This window comes from Eptatretus burgeri, chromosome 12, assembly GCF_056783735.1.
Source record: "Eptatretus burgeri isolate ZD-2024b chromosome 12, Ebu_testis_v1, whole genome shotgun sequence".
NCBI classification, from domain to species: domain Eukaryota; kingdom Metazoa; phylum Chordata; class Myxini; order Myxiniformes; family Myxinidae; genus Eptatretus; species Eptatretus burgeri.
The window spans coordinates 23,072,943-23,085,442 of NC_140972.1; the positions used below are offsets into that span (position 1 = coordinate 23,072,943).

Here is a 12,500-nt window from a genome sequence, read left to right on the forward strand (position 1 = left end):
TGAATGGCAGAGCTGAGCTGTTCAGGGAGCTGAGGCGTAAAACTGTACGTGCACTGAGGGTGGACAATGAGGCCTATGTGCGAGGAATCTGTGAGGGGGTAGAGCATCACCTGTGGTCAAGTGATTCTCGTCCTACTTACAGGGGAATTCGCGCATTGCGTTCATCCAAGCCCATCCCTCGGTGTACTGCAGTCAGAGCAGAGAGTGGTAGGCTCTTGACAGAGGAGTCCGAAGTGAAGGCCCGCTGGGTCGGTTACTTTGAGCGGTTGTACCAGGCTGATCCCCCAACTGTCGAGTTGGATGTCAGAGGTGTTACAATCCCTGTTGCTGACTCTCCAATCAACTGTGGTGCACCTTCGCTTGTGGAAACACGGGCTGCGGTGAACCGGTTGAAATGGGGTAAAGCTCCAGGGATCTGTGGCATCCATGCTGAACTTCTCAAGGCTGGTGGAAATGCTGCACTCATGTCGTTGCATGCAGTTTTGTGCTCTGCCTGGAACACAGGCATCATCCCAACTGATTGGAAGAGGGGCCTTGTTGTCCCTTTCTGGAAAGGGAAGGGTGATCGCCAAGACTGCAACAACTACCGAGGGGTGTCACTGCTCTCAGTGCCGGGCAAGGTCTTTGCTCGGATAATTCTTGATAGGGTTCGCTACCATCTGCTTGAGCACCAGCATCCAGAGCAGTCAGGCTTTACACAAAAGAGGTCAAAGATTGACCGTATCCTTGCTCTTTGGTCCTCACCGAACGCAGACGAGAGTTTCGGCAGGGGCTGCTTGCAGCTTATGTTGATCTCTGTAATGTGTTTGATTCAGTGAATCAGGATCCCTCTGTAGGATTCTTGGTTCTCGTGGGATGCCACCAAAAACTGATCAATTTGATGTCTGAACTCTACTCTGGTACTAAGCGTGCTGTGAGATGTGATGGTACCATCTCTGGCTTATTCCCAGTTGTTACTGGAGTTTGTCAGGGGTGTGTACTGGCCCCACATTTTTCAGCACTTGTATGGACTGGATTCTGGGGAATATGGACATCAGAGAGATCAAGCTGTGGTGCATCATTTGGGAATGTCAAGGTCTCTGACCCTGATTTCGCAGATGATGCAGTCATCTTTGCGGAGACTTTAGATATCCTTTTGGAGGCCCTCGAGGTGCTGAATGAGGAGTCAGAGCCGCTGGGATTACGGGTTTCCTGGGTCAAAACTAAGATCCAGGCTTTCAATGACATCTTGGATGCTGCTGTCTTGTCTATGCCTATTTGTGGTGAGGATGTTGAGGTTGTCGAGAGATTCACCTTCCTTTGCAGTGATATTCATGTCTCTGATTTTGAAGATTTTCACGACCCCACCGCAGCTAATTTTGCCGACCACCTCATGAACATTGGAGACAGTAACTCCCCTGTTGAAAATAAACCGGACACCATCACTTTACCAGAAGGGATCCACCAGCACGAAACTCCATCCAAATTAATTGAGGAAATCTATGTCGGATTAACAGGACGTGCTCCAAACGACAACAACTGGTTGTTAGAACGAGCGATACTCGCACCTCTAAATGAAACAGTGGATGCTGTCAACTCTACTGTCATTGACCGCTTCCCAGGAGAAGTCAAGATATATAATGCAATCAACACGACACTCACTCTGGAGGAAGCAGTGCACTTTCCCGTTGAATTTCTGAATTCCATTGAAATATCAGGGATACCACCACAAAAACTTAAGCTGAAAGTGGGCTGCCCAGTTATTGTTCTACATTCATTGGAACCACCAAATATCATGAATGGCACCCGCTTTACAGTCCACCGAATGAGCCTAAATGTGATTGAAGTAATCCTGATTAATGGACCGGCAGCAGGAAAACATACATTAATTCCAAGGATACCACTTATACCATCAGACAGTGACCTGCCATTCCAGTTCCGTAGACGACAATTTCCCTTACGGCCTTGTTTTGCCAATGACAATAAACAAAGCACAGGGACAGACGTTCAGCATAATCGGACGAGATCTGCGTTCGCCTGTTTTCTCACACGGAATGTTGTATGTTGCGGCATCAAGAGTTGGATCAAGATCAAAACTGCACGTCCATGCCCCAGACAAGAAAACGAGGAACGTTGTTTTTAATAATGTGCTGCAGTAGACGACCGAAGAGACCCGTTCGTAACAAAATTGACTCCACAGAAACTGTAACTGACATATGCTTTCATTTATGAATTACCCCTCGAAGACGGGTACTTTGCTAGTATATATATATATATGTGTGTGTGTGTCCATATATATATATATATATATATATATATATATATATATATATATATATATATATATATATATATATATATATATATATACACATATATACATTTATATATACATATATACATATATATACATATATACATATATATACATATATACATTTATATATACATATATACATACGTATATACATATATACATACGTATATACATATATACATACGTATATACATATATACATACGTATATACATATATATATATATATATATATATATATATATACATATATACATACGTATATACATATATATATATTGTTGCGGTATTCGCGCCCGCCGGCGTGCGAACGGCCACGTAACTCGAATCGCGGCACGTCGCCCACCGGACGGACAATCCAGTCGTGACCCTCTCGGACTAACGCCGGGAACCAGTCACGGGTGGACCTTTCGGTCTCACCGCGATCGAGCCAATCAGCCCCCGCGTGGGATAGGGTTGCTCGCCAAATTCGACCTACCTAAGTACCCACGCGGAGGGTAGACCGGGCGATCGCACCTCGCCGCAGGTCGACTTCGGACACGGGCCACTTAAGCGACCCGTTCCGTACTATCAGAATAACCGAGCGGTGTTATCGTCGACCTCGACGGTTCGATTATCGGGCGTATTCAGCCCACTACCAACCCTTTACGTGAAGCAAGATGAGGGTTCAATGGGGGAAAAGACGAAGCGAAGCGGGAGAACAGTTCAACAATAAAGCACATTTATTCGCGGCACACGGGAAGCACACAAATACAATTCCACCAAATGCACACAAAAAAAAGAAAACACAATTCCATTTACACAAAAAGCAAACATAAAAGTGAAAACACAGTGCAGAGCTAATACCGACTACCGAGCACACGGCAACACTTATACAATTCTACTTCACAGACGGCGCCGACAACACATACCCAAAACCAAGGAAAAGAAATACCCTCAAGAATGAGGCAGGCCTGAGGCCGAGACCGGGTCGGGCCTACCCGTCTGGTGATGAGACGCGGAGCGGCGATGGCCCCGCAACCCGCGGGCCTCGTGGACAGTGCCTGGTAGGGGGTGGGAACGGGGCCCCCTTGGTCGCACTATCTCAGCGCGGGGGGAAACAGGAGGGGGTTGCTGATGCTCGGGGTATAGAGGATCTTTATTATCCCTGGTGTGCGTCTCCACCTCGGCCAGGTCGCGCTGCCGGCCTCCCTCGGGCGTGCAGCTCCTGGCACCGACGCGAGCACCCCCTCCCTCGTCCGACTCTCTTCAGCTTCTCCAGCCACTGCAGGCTTCGGGCTCCAGACTTCCACACTCATCCCCTCCGTTCCGACTCCTTCTCGTTCTCGTTCTCCTTCTCGTTCTCGTCCTGCTGACTCCTTTCCGTTCTCGTTCTCGTTCTCTTTTTTCGTTCTCGTCCTGCTGACTCCTTCTTGCTGACTGACGAACACCGTCCTTTTATCCCCCCGTAACTTCGCCTTTGACCCCCTCCCTTTGACCTTTCACCTCGCTCCCCATTGGCCCGAGAAAAAGTGGGCGTGAAGGCTTTTTGATCCACAAATTTGCATATATCGATCGCCCTGGGGGCGGGGCCAATTCGCCCCTCGCTCACCGATTGGACGGCAAAAAAGTGGGCGTGTGTCGTTTTTGATCCGTTTTTGAAGCAGAAAATCCGTGATTTTGTACACGCTGTTCAACGTGCGCCCTGCACGAGTCCAACACCGGTACCCACAGCGGGGCAAGAACGGTGGCGATGCTACGGTTGCGAGGTGTGACGGGAAGGTCGTGGCGGTTGTGGTGAAGCGGCGTTGTGGTTGGTGGTTGATGTTGTGGTTGTGATCATGGCGGTTGGTCCAAAATAAAGATAGTAAAAGAAAAACGGCTATCCTGAAGAGTCGCAGCTCGCATATATGACATGTATTCCCACTAGACAACGGGTTTGGGCCTAACTACACATGCACTTACCGAGATACCTCACCTAAGGGACCTGAATGGTGGTTTGCGAATCTGGTAACCACAACACTACCCCCTTCCCTTTTTACAGACTCGTCCCGAGTCGTCAAATTTTCGTGTGCCATCATGTGTAGTTTTCCCCTAGTACATTTTACCTACGGATCCCTGAGTGCGACATTCATGGTATTCGTGTCCCCAAAATAAATAACCTGAGGGCTGCGTAACTACCTAAACAAACTCACTCACACGGACGACTTAAATAAAATTGCCGGCGCTAGACAGACATGCCGGGGGCGCACTCATATTTACAGTACATCTTAACCTTAACTTACAAATTTTACACTAAACCATGGCCCAGGATCACTGAACTCTGCAAAAGAAAAGCAGTTAGCAGGGAGCCAGGCTGCCCACATGCAGTCTCTGGCTCAAACAATGCAGGTGACAGGGAACGTGGCTGGCTGCTCACACGCAGTCCAAGGCCTTCCCTTTTGAACTGAACGCAGTGAACCACAACGGTGCATGGGCTGCACAAACGCAGTCTCCGTGCCAGCTCAAGTGGCACACGCAATGAACACAACGAATGGATGGATGAATGGATGGACGCAAACACGGTGCACGGGCCGCCACTGCAGGCCCGTGTTGTAGCTGCCAACAGGGCAGTTCTCGCAGCTTGCAAACTGTTGCCTTGATCCTGGCGCACATGGAAATGAACAGGGGGGGCAAAGCAAAAATTGAACGGGGGCTGGTGAACAGGGGCAGTGGGCATGGCATGGCAAAGGCAGCAGGCAAACACAGCCCGCAGAAGAAGGCCGCTGCAGGCAAACTCAGCCCGCAGAACCAGGCCGGCACAGGCCTCGAAGAAAAACAGCCAGCAGATGAACTGGCCGGCACAGGCCTTGCAGCACACAGCTGCCGATGAACTTGGCCGGCCTCCGCCCTGAAGCAAAACACGGCCAGCCGATGAAGTTGGCCAGCCTTTGCCGTTCAATGGAGGTTGGTGGAGGGAGTGCGGTGGTGCTGGCCACTTGGAGGGCGGGCTCGGACCTACCTACCTGTCTCCCTCCCAACCTATCGCCTTTGCCTGTCACTGTACATACCCACTCCCTTAATTTGTCAAACCCCAATTTAGCCCCAACTTATTTTTTTGTTGTTTTTATTTTTACTTCCCCTCTATAAATCGTCCCCTAACCCCCTTTATCGTCCTTGTTCGGCTAACCTATTCTGTCACCGAGCCCACTCCCAACCCCTACGTTCCCTTCCCAGAGGGGAACAAGGGAGAGCTAATGTCCTGTGTCGAGGCCCAATTCAAGCCTCAGAATGGCCTCCCCAGAGTTCGGCGATCTATAACCAAAGTGGGTCCAGCGGCCCACAACGACAGCGAGGGGATGGATGGTGCGGAGGGGTACATCTCCTAATCTACCCTAACCATTTAACTGTTAAACTACCCCGGGGCTTTCAACAAGCGCCTCTCGCTTAAACTATTGGTTCTAACAACCCAGATTCCCGTCGCCTGTGTTGGTGTCCTCACAATTTCGGGCCTCGCCCCCCAATTTTCTCTCCGTGCCCTCACACGGTCTCCTGGCTGGGACACGTGGCTCCCTTTGGCAGGCACGACCCTCTGCCGAATCTCCCGCTATGGCACCCCCGGGCACTACACTGCCTCCGAGCCTACCAGCTCCCTAACACCGGGGAGTGCCCCCCATGGCACCTCCCCTGAAACGCACACGTGGCAGGCCGGCCTCCCGGGCCCCTTTCCGAGGGTCACCCGTGCCCACAACACTGCCCACGCGGCAAATGGCGCCCCGGGCCCCCACACCAAGCAGGCGCACCCGTGCCCACTACGCTATCCCGGCCCCCCATGGGCCCTTGGCCTACCGCGGCCGACTAGCCTGGTGCCCGGGGTACCCACTCAGCGATACTCACCTTTCGCAGCCACGCTCCCAAGCCCGTCAACAGGGCTCCTGCACCCCTCCAAATGGGTCTCGAGCCTACTTTCCCACCAACAACAAAACGACCTCCATTTTTCAATTTAACTAACCCCGCTAACTCACTTTACTCTGACCCCGGGGTCCCTTGGGCCGGAGTCACTCCTCCCCCCAATCACTCATCGCACCATGCATTCCCCATTCGCTCCATACACACAGACCCGCTGGCCTCACTCACTCACCAAGCACATGCTTCCACCTCACTCAACATGTACACGCTTCCAATTCACTCACCAACAACTCTTCAACACACACACCACTGAACTCTGCCATCCTTCTAACTACATCCCCTAACTAACTCGTGCTCCCACGTCGTCCCTTAAACTATAGCACGTTCCTTTTAACACTACGTAGCTAAACTACGTCCCCTCTACACACTCACCAGTCTGTCTCTGTCTCTGTCTCCTAACTCAAAAAATTCATTTTATTTCCCAACCTAAAGCTCACTATCATCCCTCTACCTAATCCATTCCACGGACTCCATGAGGACTTACCCCTGCCCCATGAAGTCGGTCTAACTAAGCTAACCCTTCCCCCTAACTAGTTTCCATCCTGTGCCCAGGGTTAAGGGGGTCTTTCACCCTTTGCCCAGGAATCCTGTACACCCGAAAGTGAGGCTTGCTTTTTTTTATTTTTTTTTTCCATGCGCAGCACCTGCGCGGCAACTCGCGCTCTTTGCACCTTGCAACTGCCCGTGACGTCATGCAGCTGCACGTGTTCCTCGTCCCTCCTTGGACGGGACCATCCGGCAGAGATACCCCTCCTGCCGGATTCCAACCCCACGTGCAGCCATGACGTCACCGTGCGCATATAAAAAAAATACAAGCCACACGTCTCGAGGGGTTCCCCACGCGAACACATGTGCCCTGCCCGTTGGAGCTGAACACACACGATCGCGTGGAGAACCCGTCCGGTCCAAGTCCATTTACCTGCCTAAACTTTGTCCGTCCGCGGGATCGGCAAATCCACCGCGTGCGTTTCCGGACCGGGACTTCACTCTCGCAAGCGAGCACGTGGCGGTCTCGTGCGTTGCACAGCACGAACCGCGTGCTCACTGCTGGGTGAACCCGGCACGGTCCTCGAAACAACCACAGCCGCTACTCGGCTTTCGTTCCTCCCATGTCGCCGTCGTCGCCATTCGACCCACGCACACCTGCGTGTTACGACGCACACAGTCCACTCCATCACATTCACACGGGGAGACGCGGCTGCGTGCTCCCGCATGCCAACCGACATCTCCCTCTCATACCGCTCTCTCACACACACGGTCTCCCTTGCACACAGCGACCTTGCACACGGCCGTTCACTCACGCGTGCCTCACTACTCACACAAACCATACTACTCACACGTGGTGCTCCATTCACTCGCGCGGGGGCACTCACCCGCGGTGCCTCACCCACACACGCGAGGGCACTCAACCGCTGTGCCTCATCCACACACCGTGCCTCACTCATACACGCGGGGGAACTTAACCGCGGTGCCTCATCCACACACGTGGGGGCACTCACCCGCGGTTCCTCACTCATACTGGCCGTTTCACTCACACACACGGCCTCTTCCATACACGGTACCTCATCCACACACGGCGTGCTGGGAAGCACGTACTCCGGCACCATCGCCACCACACCACTCACACACGGGGTCGCTTCCACACACGGGGACGCACTCACCCCTTGCACCACACACACAGGGACAACCACACTGGGGATTCGTGTCCCCACAAGGGTCTCCGGGGCCTCTATACCCCCCAAGCTCTCCGTGCACCCGTCCACAGCACTCGTCCCCTCAACCTCGCAAAACACGACCGAACTCACCTGGTCGTGACTCGCCTCAAGGGGGCATACTCCCTCCCCTCGTTCCTGGAGGAGGCCATCCCGCTGCTCGCACCGGGTCCCTACACGCTCCGCGAGCTCACCCCCATTATCCTCCACTACCTCCGTGTGTGTGTGTGCGTCACTTACCCCATCTTCATCGTGTTGTCTCTCCTCTATTGTTCCCATCTCCCGTGTCTCTGCCAACTCTTCACCCTTTACCTCCCTTGTCTCAACTATTATTTCCGTTGTCGTCACCTCGTGTCTCGTCTCACACGTTTTGGTCTCCCCATTTAATTTTTCCCTTTCGGTCATCGTCACGACCCTCGCCCAACACGTTCCACGAATTATTTTTTCACCCGCCTCCACCGCGGGCCTGTCAGCCGTTGCACCCCCACCCAGCTCGTTTGCTCCCACACGTGGAGTCGCCATTTTTATCTCCCCGGTCACGGCCTTCATGCCCGCCTGCAGGCTTCGGCACATGTTCTGCGTCTCACCCCGGAACTTTTTCATTTCCTCCTTCATGTTTGTTTCCATTCCGTATCCATCATTTTTGATTCATTTTTGTATCATATTCATTTTTGTATCCATCTTTTCGTTCATTTGTTGGTTTCGCATCCATCGTCGTTTTCACTTCATTCATTTGCTTGTTCATGTCTTTCATTTCGTTTTTCATTTCATTTGTGTTTGCATCCATTTTTTCGATCATTTTCGCATTCATCTTTTCGTTCATTGCCGCCAGCATGGCGCATAGCTGGGCCATGTTGGATGCACTCAGCTGAGCCGTTTCGGCAAGGGTTGGGGAAGGGTTTTGGTGGAGAGGGGGGGGGAGGTGTCATACACCGCGGCCGCTGCCGCACCCACCTCGGGCCCTGGGTTCAGTTGGGCGAGTCCGTGTTCCTGCACAATCAACATTTCCTGCTCGGGGATTCCATCCTGGACCATGGACTCTACATTATTACACATATACATTTCTAATACCCCCGGCTCCCGCTCGCCTTGAGACGCCATCTTGCTTCTCGTGAAGGGTTAATTTGCTCGCTCGTAATTTGGAGGGAATCGGGGGTCGCTTCTCTCACCCCTGGACCGATTCCCGTAAATTTAGCCGGAGACAGGAGAGCCCGTTTTCCTGTTCTCCGATACCAGTGCCGCGAGGAGGGCGATGAATTTGTATCGCACGACCTGACACCAGTGTTGCGGTATTCGCGCCCGCCGGCGTGCGAACGGCCACGTAACTCGAATCGCGGCACGTCGCCCACCGGACGGACAATCCAGTCGTGACCCTCTCGGACTAACGCCGGGAACCAGTCACGGGTGGACCTTTCGGTCTCACCGCGATCGAGCCAATCAGCCCCCGCGTGGGATAGGGTTGCTCGCCAAATTCGACCTACCTAAGTTCCCACGCGGAGGGTAGACCGGGCGATCGCACCTCGCCGCAGGTCGACTTCGGACACGGGCCACTTAAGCGACCCGTTCCGTACTATCAGAATAACAGAGCGGTGTTATCGTCGACCTCGACGGTTCGATTAATTATCGGGCGTATTCAGCCCACTACCAACCCTTTACGTGAAGCAAGATGAGGGTTCAATGGGGGAAAAGACGAAGCGAAGCGGGAGAACAGTTCAACAATAAAGCACATTTATTCGCGGCACACGGGAAGCACACAAATACAATTCCACCAAATGCACACAAAAAAAGAAAACACAATTCCATTTACACAAAAAGCAAACATAAAAGTGAAAACACAGTGCAGAGCTAATACCGACTACCGAGCACACGGCAACACTTATACAATTCTACTTCACAGACGGCGCCGACAACACATACCCAAAACCAAGGAAAAGAAATACCCTCAAGAATGAGGCAGGCCTGAGGCCGAGACCGGGTCGGGCCTACCCGTCTGGTGATGAGACGCGGAGCGGCGATGGCCCGCACCCCGCGGGCCTCGTGGACAGTGCCTGGTAGGGGGTGGGAACGGGGCCCCCTTGGTCGCACTATCTCAGCGCGGGGGGAAACAGGAGGGGGTTGCTGATGCTCGGGGTATAGAGGATCTTTATTATCCCTGGTGTGCGTCTCCACCTCGGCCAGGTCGCGCTGCCGGCCTCCCTCGGGCGTGCAGCTCCTGGCACCGACGCGAGCACCCCCTCCCTCGTCCGACTCTCTTCAGCTTCTCCAGCCACTGCAGGCTTCGGGCTCCAGACTTCCACACTCGTCCCCTCCGTTCCGACTCCTTCTCGTTCTCGTTCTCCTTCTCGTTCTCGTCCTGCTGACTTCTTTCCGTTCTCGTTCTCGTTCTCGTTCTCGTTCTCTTTTTTCGTTCTCGTCCTGCTGACTCCTTCTTGCTGACTGACGAACACCGTCCTTTTATCCCCCCGTAACTTCGCCTTTGACCCCCTCCCTTTGACCTTTCACCTCGCTCCCCATTGGCCCGAGAAAAAGTGGGCGTGAAGGCTTTTTGATCCACAAATTTGCATATATCGATCGCCCTGGGGGCGGGGCCAATTCGCCCCTCGCTCACCGATTGGACGGCAAAAAAGTGGGCGTGTGTCGTTTTTGATCCGTTTTTGAAGCAGAAAATCCGTGATTTTGTACACGCTGTTCAACGTGCGCCCTGCACGAGTCCAACACCGGTACCCACAGCGGGGCAAGAACGGTGGCGATGCTACGGTTGCGAGGTGTGACGGGAAGGTCGTGGCGGTTGTGGTGAAGCGGCGTTGTGGTTGGTGGTTGATGTTGTGGTTGTGATCATGGCGGTTGGTCCAAAATAAAGATAGTAAAAGAAAAACGGCTATCCTGAAGAGTCGCAGCTCGCATATATGACATGTATTCCCACTAGACAACGGGTTTGGGCCTAACTACACATGCACTTACCGAGATACCTCACCGAAGGGACCTGAATGGTGGTTTGCGAATCTGGTAACCACAACAATATATATACATATATACATACGTATATACATACATATACATATGTATATACATATACATATATATATATATATATATATATATATATATATATATATATATATATATATATATATATATATATATATATATACATATACATATATAAGCCTGGTGTTGGCGCAGTGGTTAGGGCAGCGGCTTGGGATCCAAAAGGTCCTGAGTTCAAGCCCCGTTCGGCCACTGAATTAATACACCAGGGGGTTGACTCAGCCTGTCATCCTTCCGAGGTCGGCGAAATGAGTACCAGTATACTGGGCCGGTGTATGCCCCGGTTAAAATAGGTGTACCACATCCCTGTGTTGTACGAGGCGACCAGGGTTGCGTCAGGAAGGGCATCGGGCGTAAAACATGTGCCAAATCACTATGCGGATCATACGGATGATCCGCTGTGGCGACCCCTAACGGGAGTAGCTGAAAGAAGAAGAAGAAGAAGAAGAAGAAGAAGAAGTATATATATATATATACATATAAAAACATATATATATACATATATATATATATATATATATATATATATATATATATATATATATATATATATATATATACACACATATATATTGTTGCGGATTCGCGCCCGCCGGCGTGCGACGGCCACGTAACTCGAATCGCGGCACGTCGCCCACCGGACGGACAATCCAGTCGTGACCCTCTCGGACTAACGCCGGGACCCAGTCACGGGTGGACCTTTCGGTCTCACCGCGATTGAGCCAATCAGCCCCCGCGTGGGATAGGGTTGCTCGCCAAATTCGACCTACCTAAGTACCCACGCGGAGGGTAGACCGGGCGATCGCACCTCGCCGCAGGTCGACTTCGGACACGGGCCACTTAAGCGACCCGTTCCGTACTATCAGAATAACCGAGCGGTGTTATCGTCGACCTCGACGGTTCGATTAATTATCGGGCGTATTCAGCCCACTACCAACCCTTTACGTGAAGCAAGATGGGGATCAATGGGGGAAAAGACGAAGCGAAGCGGGAGAACAGTTCAACAATAAAGCACATTTATTCGCGGCACACGGGAAGCACACAAATACAATTCCACCAAATGCACACAAAAAAAGAAAACACAATTCCATTTACACAAAAAGCAAACATAAAAGTGAAAACACAGTGCAGAGCTAATACCGACTACCGAGCACACGGCAACACTTATACAATTCTACTTCACAGACGGCGCCGACAACACATACCCAAAACCAAGGAAAAGAAATCCCCCAAGAATGGGGTAGGCCTGAGGCCGAGACCGGGTCGGGCCTACCCGTCTGGTGATGAGACGCGGAGCGGCGATGGCCCCGCAACCCGCGGGCCTCGTGGACAGTGCCTGGCTGGGGGTGGGAACGGGGCCCCCTTGGTCGCACTATCTCAGCGCGGGGGGAAACAGGAGGGGTTGCTGATGCTCGGGGTATAGAGGATCTTTATTATGTGCGACGAGCGTCTCCACCTCGGCCAGGTCGCGCTGTCGGCCTCCCTCGGGTGCAGCTTCCTGCACGACGCGAGCACCCC

At 52.3% G+C, this 12,500-nt stretch overlaps 1 protein-coding gene across 8 annotated transcripts in view; it reads left to right on the forward strand.

The window, feature by feature from the left end:
• The window catches only part of LOC147015251 (uncharacterized), a 166,178-nt gene that overhangs the window by 119,716 nt on the left and 33,962 nt on the right, over positions 1-12,500 (forward strand). The window lies entirely within an intron of this gene.